General features: G+C 53.0%; 1 long non-coding RNA gene across 2 annotated transcripts; it reads left to right on the top strand.

Moving 5' to 3' along the window:
- The first annotated feature begins 735 nt into the window (after positions 1 to 735).
- Positions 736 to 9,656, top strand: LOC112915993 (uncharacterized). 2 transcript variants are annotated; one of them, XR_003234232.2, is made up of 4 exons: positions 750 to 861; positions 3,983 to 4,131; positions 6,133 to 6,361; positions 7,282 to 9,656. It is a non-coding gene; the product is annotated as an uncharacterized lncRNA (long non-coding RNA). The 2 variants fall into 2 exon arrangements; XR_011997576.1 differs by lacking the exon at positions 3,983 to 4,131 and having other exon boundaries at positions 736 to 861.
- Positions 9,657 to 9,885: the final 229 nt, after the last annotated feature.

Genomic DNA, 9,885 nt, shown 5'->3' with positions numbered 1-9,885 from the left:
CTTAGGGGCCATGCCTGACTCAGAACCACACCTGGAGCTTGGGCCTGCCGCCTATAGGGGTGACATTCTCCACCCTGACTCACTCCTTTCCCCAGAAGGACACACGCAGCCTCAACCATTACTGCTAGTCCTTCGGGATAAACACTCGAGGTCAAATCCTTTGTTCAAAGTCTGCAGGGAGCTGACATGACATGTCTCATATCTTCACGGGAATTTATCCACTCAAGGGTGTGTGGGAGCAGATGTACTGTTCCAGGGGCTGTAAGGGACTGGGAGTGGCCCCTGAAGAGGACACCGGGGAATACACTAGAGAAACAGGTCCCAGTCAGGCCTTGGGGCCAGGCCGGAAGAACAGGTGGTGGAACCTGGAGGCAAAAAAGGAACGGAATTAGGTGGTTTTTTCATTAGATCATTAGGTTTTAGGCAACACCACTGCTGGAGTTAGTCCGCTTTAAAAACCGGATGAAAGCAGTGCTATCAGGGTTTGGTGCTCTGGGAAAGGCCACCTGGGGTCTGCACGTGTCTTCCCCCTCCCCCAGCCCCAGCTCCGGCCCCCTTCCCAGCACCTCCCTCCCAACCAAGGTTCCGGAGTGGCCACCCACAGAGCAGCCTCAGGGCTGGGCGCTGAGTCATAAGGCTGTGGTGCCTGCCAGGGGGGGCCAGGGTGGCAGATGGCTTGATGTGGGCGTGACTGACGGGAGGGCAGATGGGAGGGGGCAGTGACCCCGGGGCCCAGCAGGGAGGGATCTGAGGAAGTGACCTGGGAGCTGGGCCGAGCCCTGCAATGAGCTTTCCTTTCCTGTGTGTCTTTCCTCCCGTTTTCCAGGGATGCTGTTCTCCTGGGGCAGCCGGCGTGGCCAGGTAGGGGTGGAAAGTGACCCCGAGGGGCTAAGGGCCGAGACCCAGGGCTTCCGCACCACCAGCCTGACCCGGCTGGTCCAACCGTGGGAGGCAGAGCCTGGCTGTGTTTATCCAGGCGGGCGCTTCCGGAGCAGATGGGCGCCTGTCAGTGCTGCCAGCCAGGAACTGGGCTGACGTCCTCTCACTGCCAAGTGGCAGGTGACTCGGGGGCCTGGAGGGGAACATGTGTTTGGTTTGGCTGTTTATTAGGGGAGGGCTCTCCGGGCTGAGAGCTGCCTGCACACCTGAGGGAACCCAGGCCCAGCTAGCGTAGGACAAGGTGCCGACTCTGACCCCAAGACGCTGGGCCCTTCTAGTTCCCGAGAGCTGGGTGTCGTGGGAAGGGGGCTCCAGGGTCTCCCTGGAAGCCGCTGTTGAACTCTGCTTTATTAATCTTGCTGTATTAGGTTCCTAGGGCTGCCATAACAAAGTACTACAGATTGGGGGCTTAAGCAACCCAGATGCATGCTCCCACAGTTCTGGAGGCTGGAAGGCCCAGATCAAGGGTGGGCCAGGTCAATGCCCTAGGGAGACACTGTTCCATGCCTCTCTCCTGGCTTCTGGACATTGTCAGCCACCCTGCAGGGTCCTGGCTTGTAGATACATCATCTGTCCTCCGCCTCCCTCTTCATTCACTTGGCCTCCTCCCCTCTGTGGCTCCTGTGTCTGTTCTCTTTGGAAAGGACATCGGTCATTGGATTAAGGGTCTCTGCCCCTCCAGTAGGACCTCAGTTTAACTTAACTGTATCTGCGACGACCCTCTTGAGGACCTAATAAAGTCGCATTCTGAGGTGCTGGGGAGGACACTATTCAGCCCGGGAACTTGGGTTGCTCTCCTGCCTCACTCCTATACCAGTCTTTTTCCAGTTTCCTCCCTCTCTGCCACTTCCTCGTGCCCAGGCCTGAGCCAGCAGAAAGGGTAAGGCTGCTGCTGTCCCCAGCCTGACTCTGGAGCTGCAGCTGTTAATTAGAAAGAAAGCACTCTAGAGAGGCAGGGTTGTGTTGTTTTGTTTTGTTTTGTTTTTTAAGATTTTATTTACTTATTTGACACACAAAATGAGAGAGCATGAGCGTGGGGGAGGAGCAGGGGCAGAGAGAGAAGCAGGCTCCCCGCTGAGCAGGGAACCTGACTCCGGGCTCAATCCCAGAACCCCAGGATTGTGACCTGAGCCAAAGGTGGATGTCCAACCCACTGAGCCACCTAGACACCCAGAGGCCGGAATTATTTTGCTGATATGCTCTTCCCCATTAAGAGGCAACCAACTTACAACTGTGATTTTTTAATCCATTTTGGGGTTTCAGAGGCTTTTGGGAATCTGAGAGAAAGTTTTGGACTCCCACTCAGGATAAATGCATGTACAAGCACAGCTCTTTGGGTGGTGACACAGCCTTCCAGTGCCCTTCTGCCCGCAGGTTCCAGGGAGTGCCCTCTCAGGGCTAAGGAATGCCTGCCCTGGAGCCAAAAGAAGCCCCAGCTCCACAGCATCCTAAAGCTTGGGAGTTCAGGGGTTGTCAGACTAGTCAAGGACCAAAGAGGATTTCTTCACATTGGGTCATTATCTGTGTGTGTGTGTGTGTGTGTGTGTGTGTGTGTGTGTGAACACCCTCGTGTGCGCATGCCTTGCATGCTCTGGGGTAGGGTAGGCATCACTGGGGGGGACGTAAGAAAAGGAGGAGAGTCTGATGTGGTGTGAACATGTATTTTTCTCTTGTCTCAGTAGCCACCACACTGGAGACACTGTTGAGTAGAGGCCCAGCCCTGGCATGGCTCTCTAAAATCTATTATTAAATGGGAGGGTGTGGGGAGTTGAAGCATAATGCACCTAACATTATCCTGCTTGTGTAAAAACACCCACACTGTGTGTATGTATATCTATAGCATAAATATATATATATACACACTTGTACAGAGACCTTCCAAAGTATAAATAGAAAACAGTGGCTTCTTCTGGGGAGGGGTCTAGCCCTGGAGGCATCAAAGGAGCACTTTCCTTGATGCTCCCTATGTTTTAGTATGGTTTGACTTTTCCAGTAAGAATGTATTAAAATGTTAATTGTGTGTTAAATAAGTTAACAGCTTTTCAAAGAAAGGCTCTTGATATTTGGGGGCTTCAGATCCCTTTGAAAAGCTTGTGAAAACCATGGACCTGCTCTCCACCTGTGCACCTGCCCAATATAAGAACCCCAGGCTAGGGGATCCCTGGGTGGCTCAGGGGTTTAGCACCTGCCTTTGGCCCAGGGCATGATTCTGGAGTCCCACATCCGGCTCCCTGCATGGAACCTGCTTCTCCCTTCTCCCTCTGCCTGTGTCTCTGCCTCTCTCTCTCTCTGTCTCTCATGAATAAATAAAATCTTTAAAAAAAAAAAGAAAGAAAGAAAGAAAGAAAAGAACCCCAGGCTGGAGGGAAGACCAGTCTGCTGGTCCTGAAACTGACCCAGCTCCTTCCCCTGGAGGAGCCCACCTCCTTCTACAGCCAGGCCTCAGGGATGTCCTGCCCCCCTCTCCCCACTTCACATCCAGCACCCAGCAAATTCTAGCCTAACTGTCCTTTGGGCCAGTGGTTCTCAAACTGGAGGTGATGGAATCACCCCGGGGGCTTGTTAAAGTGGATTGCTAGAGCTGAGATTTCCTTTTCTAACAAGTGTCCAGGTAACCTGATATGATGGATCCTCCTGCTAGACTTTGGGAACCGCTGCTGTAGGTAAAGGGCATTAGTTGTGCCTTTTAGGGTTCACCTGGAATGCGAATAGGGGCTTCAGTGGGGAACAAAGGCTTGTCCCCTCTCCTGTGTGGTGGTGAGGGGAAAGGACAGTATCCCTGGGAATTGCTTGGGGGCAGGGAGAAGGGGGGAAATCTTCTACTCTTTGGGGTTAGGACTAAGAGGTGCCTGCGCCAGAAGACCTGTGATTGTCTCAGTAGAAGGGGATCATGCGGCTCAGGGCTCCACTCCTTTGCGTCCCATCAGCCTGTGCCTCCCTTCTGCACTGAGACAGAAGGTGGAGCCGCAAAGGCAAGGACAGGAGGGGTAAGAGGTAAGGGAGGGGCTCTGCAGCCCCTGCGCTTCCCTCTACTCTCTTCCAGGCCCCGAGGTTCTGGTGAATTGAGAGAGAGGGTCTTACCCACCCGCCTCCCCTCAAGGAACTTGACTGAACAAATCAGTGCCCCTGGCACCTGGCCCAGCACCTGGCACGCAACCAGCGCCCAGCACCTGTGCACTGAAGGATAGAAAGGTAGAGGCTCAGCCCCACCCAGCATGCGGGACAACCAAAGCGGGAAGAAGGGGAAGGTTTCCTGGGGTGATTTTCCACTGCTTCCTTTTCTGTGTCTTACCCTCCAGCAAGTCCCAGTTCTCCCCTACTCCATGGGGAGCAGCGGTGGTGTTTGTGTTTTTTTCCCCTACAGTGAATGTGTCCCACCCTGGGGGTGGTTTAAGGGAGGACTCACAGCCCCAGTGAATTAAACCCCAGGGATGGAATGTGGAGCCTCAGGGCTAGTGGAGTTGTGCAAGGTCAGCTTCAGGAGCAATGGGTTCTTAGAGGCCTTTCCACCCCAGTCCACATAGACCAGCCCTCTGGAATCTCTCTTTGGGCCTCAGTGGGAGTCCTAAAGATGCAGGTTTCCTGGGGGCTCGCTTTGGGGGAAGTGTTGCAGGTGCCACCACTGCGGGGGCAGGGAGTGTTGTGGGGGGTGGGCTGTGTGTGAGGCGCTTCTGGGGATGAGCTCAGCTGTTGTTTGGAGCATCCTTGTCCGCAGGACTGCCCCTGGAGTGATGAAAGAGGGCCAGCTGGCCAAATTCTAGCAGAGGCAGAGATAAGCGGCCTCACTGGATAGAGGGGCAGCGTCCATGGCTACCTGCCAGCTGAACCGGAGGAAGGGAGACTCCGTGAGGGGTGCAGCCTGGTAGGCCTCTGTCCCCCAGTTCCTTTCACCTGCTCATGTTACTTGAGCTCTGGCATTCAGAGAAGGGCTTGCCATGCCTTCTTCATCCTTCCATCCTCGCCACAGCACAATACAGGGAGACTGTGAACCCACTTAACGGGAAAAGAAACTGAGGGAGACAGTGTGGCTCAGGAGCTTGCTCTGGCTTCCACGGCCTGACTGCCTTTCTTTCCTGACCATTCCTCCCATTGCAGTTAGATTCCCAGTCCTCAAGGTCTGGCCTTCCTTGTTTCTCAGGCCTCTTTCTGACCGTGTCCCCACGCCCACTCCTCCCTGATCTCAGGTCGTCCCGCACCTCCCGAATCTGGATCAGAGGCTCCAGCACCCTGCAGATGTGCACCCACACTCCTTTCCCCACCTGCTGGGCATCTCCATCTAGGCATCCTGCCAGAGCTCAGCCCACTGTGCCCAAGCCCACCAGCTCTCCAGACTTCTCTCTGTTGATAGCACCCCTGTTCGTGGCCACCCACGTCCTGAGGCCTCTCTCTTTTGCCTCCATCCAGAACACATAGGGCTTTGTGGCACGACAGACACAGATGGGGCAGTGACATCCCACTTAAAACTCTTCTGGTTGGGGATCCCTGGGTGGCTCAGCAGTTGAGTGCCTGCCTTCGGCCCAGGGTGTGATCCTGGAGACCTGGGATCGAGTCCGGTGTCGGGCTCCCTGCATAGAGCCTGCTTCTCTGTCTGCCTGTGTCTCTGCCTCTCTCTCTCTCTCTCATGAATAAATAAATTAAACCTTTTAAAAAAAAAAAAAAAAACTCTTCTGGTTGCAAGCCACAGAAAATTCCTACTGGAACTGCTGTGATTGATAACAGACCAAACTGAGACAGTGTCTGACACAGCTGAACCCAGCCATTCAAATGGTAGCATCATGGGATGTCTGGGTGGCTCAGCAGTTGAGCGTCTGCCTTTGGCTCAGGGCCTGATCCTGGATTACCGGGATCGAGTCCTGCATCAAGCTCCTTGCTTGGAGCCTGCTTCTCCTCCCTCTGCCTCTCTTTCTATGTCTCTCATGAATAAATAAATAAAACCTTTAAAAACAAACAACAACAATGAAATGAATGGCAGCATCAGGTCTTTCAGCTCAGCACACACCCCGTACTGGCTCTGCCCTTAGTCCCACGGGGGGGGGGGGGGGGGGGGCAAAATGGCCATCACCTGCTGTCTACACCCTCTAGGACAGGAAGGAGGAGGCCAGGGTGTCTTTGTGAGAGGGGCAGCAGGGAGATCACAAAGTGTAAGAGGCAGACAGGCGCCAGTCCTTAGGGCCCTTCCTTCTCCCCTTGCAGGGCCCCAGGAGTCTGTGCATGTCCACCTCCTCCAGGAAGCCCAAAAGCCCTCCCTGCCCCACTGGTCCAGTCTCACCAGTTTTCCCAGCTCTCTGTGGCAATGAGCTAGAATGAGAGATATGTGAGCATTGCAACATCCTCTCTCTTTGCCCTCGAGGAACTGGGAAGATAGCATCTATATGGACTCCACAAGAGGGTTAGCAATCCAGATGGTGGGCAAGAGTACCAGGTGAGGACTGAGGGGAGGTGATGGGAGGTGTGGATGGCCGAGGCTAGAGGGTGGGGCATCAGGGAAGTGTGCACATCCTTGGTGCAGTATATCGAAATGACAATCGAGACAAGAAGACCTTGCCTGTGCCCACCAGTCCCAGACACTGGATGGTGGTGGGGGTTACCCAGGCCCTTTGTGGGGGAAGGAAGCTTAGTCTCACAATGCAGCCCAATGCTGACCACTCATCCCCTGCCCCCACCTGGATTGGGGTTGGAGCTGGGGTCTAGGGATAGTGGTTGGGATCAACAGTATTCTATTATTGGTTTCCATGAACAAATATTGACTGGGTACCTGCTTCGGGACCCAGTGAACACAACAGGCAAATTATTCATTTACCAATGGATTTTTTGAGCATCTGTTACTGGGTTCAAGGCTCCATAGAAGGGAAGGAGCTCAAAGTAAAATGAAATGCTTGGTTCCAGAAACCACATTAGCCTAGGTTTTTGTTTTTCCACTTTTAATTATTGATGACAGCAGCTTCAGGACAGATATCAGAGAGCTGCTTCCTGCTCTCAGTCATGAAAATTTTGGTTTGGCCTGGCTTTTAACTAGAATTATTCCCTCTGATTTTCCCTACAAAGAGTTTTGGTTTTTTTGTTTTGTTTTGTGTTTAAGATTTTTTTTTTTTACTTTATTTTTTTGGGGGGGGGATTTTATTCTTAAATAATCTCTACACTCAGTGTGGGGCTTGAACTCATCACCCCGAGATCAATAGTCGGGTGCTCCACGGGCTTAGCCAGCCAGGTGCCCCTAAAGAGTTCTGAATTATATGAATAAATGTGCTTGTAAAATTTGGAGGGCAGATACAGTCAGCTTTCATCAGCTTCTCTCTTTCTCTCTCTTTTTTAAGTAACATATTTCTTTCTCTTTTATTTCAGAAAAGAATCAACAAGAAAGTTTAAAAATGATCCAGATAACCCCTGGTTCTTGCTTCTTTTAAATGCATATGGAGAAGAGTTGAAATGCTATAGAAAAACAAGGATGTGAAGTAAAACTCTCTCTTTGCTTCCCTCCCCCGTTCCACTTCCTCTTCCTAAAGCCTTGTGCCATTCACGGTTTCTTACATATCTCTCCGGAAAAGGTTTAACGCATTTGTCAGCATCATAAATGCATTATGTATATCCTATTCTTAGAAGAAGGTTCTCCCAGAAGTTAGGAGAGGTTGCTCTCTCTGCCCGATGGTAGTTCATTTTTATGGGGTTTTCTCCTGTCCTGTCCTAACTGCATTTAAGAACCAGTCCAAGGAACCAGGTGTCCTGTGTAGCCCAGCCTTGGGCTAACTGGGTGACATCAGCAAGTCACTTCACCTCACTGAGGCTCAGTTTTCTCATGGTGAAAATGGGGATTCTGGTGGGGGTGCCTTGGTAGTGTGCCTGCAGCAAGGCCTGGTTAGCTGGGAGGCGTGCCATGCATATCAGAGCATTCTCTTAGCCCCTTTTGTAAGGAGGCAGGGCTGCCAGTTCTAAATAAATGTTACAGAAGGGCCTGTCAGCAGTTGCCCCTCAGAATGACCTGTCACTTCATTTCCCGGCTGCAGGAAGAAGAGCGTGGGAGTCTCCTGACAGGAGATGACGGGGTCACACGAATTCCTCACCCTCAGTGTTGGCTCCCACCCCAGGTGCTCAATTGATCCGACTCTGGAAGGCTGGACCCATCTGTCCTTGGCTGGGAAGGAATCCCTGCTAACAGCTGGCCAGGCCCCTGATATATGGCCCCTGTCACCCTCCCCCTCTGCTTGCTCTGATCTCAGGTTTTAAGATCTCTGTGACCCCTGCTTCAGGGGGCAAACGGCTCACAGGAAAGGTCTCTAACATCCTCTGGGGGCCAGAAGGTGACTTGGTTGTTGTCAGCAAAACTGCGTGCAGGCCCAGGAAGGCAGAAGGAAGGGCGACATTTCAGCCTGTGATGGGGGACTGTGATGATGGCAGAGGGGGACGGAGGCCCTTTGTGGTGTGCTAGGAAGCATCTGCCACAGCACTGCTCCTTTGCAGGTGTGGCATCCTTGGCCCTCCCAAATGCACTCCCACTTTGCAGATGAGGACCCTGAGACTCAGAGAGCTGAGCCAAGTTGCTATTCAGTGAGTGAGAGAGAGGCAGAGCCAGGACCGGAGTCTGACCACGGAGTTCAGAGCTTGTGCTCTGCCTCTGTGCCAGGCCCGGGTGGGGACCAAACTGGGCCCCCAGAACTCAAGGCCACAAAGGGGCTGCCCACTCACAGGTACCCTTCTCTCGGGGTCTGCTTTTATTAGGCCTGCTTTCTCAGTATCCTCAGTGTCTAGAACAGTGCCTGGCACACAGTATGTGCTCAGGCAATCGCTGTGGAATAAAGAAGAGAATGGATAACAAAAGTGGCTGATTATCAAAATAGATGACCCCCCCGCCCATACTCCAAGGCTGATGCTCCCTAAACTTGTCTCAGAGTCCTGTGACAGATGGTGTGAGCCTAACGCCAAGCCACCAGCCGCAGTTTGGAAAGGGCCATGATCCCCACTTTCTACCTCTCTTTAGCAGCCTCTTTGCCTTCAGAGTCACACCCTTCCTGCTCTGCAGCACACGGCGAGGCCTGTGGGTCCCCAAGCCAAGGCTGCCCCTGACCAGAGGGGTGAAGACAGGGTGCCCAGCAACATAGCACTTGTGTCAGGTCACACGGTGTCCCCTGCTGGCCTCCCAGGGCTGGGGGAGGAGTTGAGGGCACAGTGGGGTCAGCCCTGGTTCTGTCCTGCTGAGGCCCTGGTCCAGCTCACGGGAAAGTCAGATGCCTGCAGCCCGGCCTATGAGGAGCACATATTAACAGTAAGGGCAGGAATTAAGGAGCATTTGCCACACAGTGGGCACAGGTGCCTTCCGTGAAGTTTTCTCATTTAACTCTTCCAAAACCTTAGGGGCTCAGTACACTTATCTTCATTGTGCAGATGAGAAAACAGAGGTACCTAAAAGTTACAATCTAAACAGTTGTAAGTGGGATTTGAATCATGGTGGTTCTTTTCTTTCTTTTCTTTTTTTAAGATTTTATTTATTTATTCATGAGAGACACACAGAGAGAAGCAGACACAGGTAGAGGGAGAAGCAGGCTTCCTGCAGGGAGCCTGATGCAGGACTCGATCCCAGGACCTCAGGATCACACCCTGAGTCAAAGGCAGGCGTTCAGCCACTGAGCCACCCAAGTGTCCCTATAAGTGGGTTTTGAACCTCAGAGCCCAGCTTCAGAGTTGTGTTTGCCTTCCCCCTGTTTGACTGCCAGTAACTACCGTCACTATCAGGGCCAGGCCTCTGAGCAGCCTTCCCCCAGGGCTGCTTTCTCGGGCTCCTAAGAAGTGCTCTACAACCGTTGGGCCCTGCCTGTGCACCATTCAGATGAGCCACTGTCACCTCTGAGCAACTGGGGGAAGAAACAGAAAGCCAGCTCTGGGGATGAGGATAGGGATGGTCAGGAAAGGCCCAGGGGAGGAGGAGAGCTGGTGGAGAATTGGCCACCCACCCAG

The sequence above is a fragment of the Vulpes vulpes genome, chromosome 15 (genome assembly GCF_048418805.1).
Source record: "Vulpes vulpes isolate BD-2025 chromosome 15, VulVul3, whole genome shotgun sequence".
Taxonomy (NCBI): domain Eukaryota; kingdom Metazoa; phylum Chordata; class Mammalia; order Carnivora; family Canidae; genus Vulpes; species Vulpes vulpes.
This window is presented reverse-complemented; position numbering and strand designations above follow the sequence as displayed.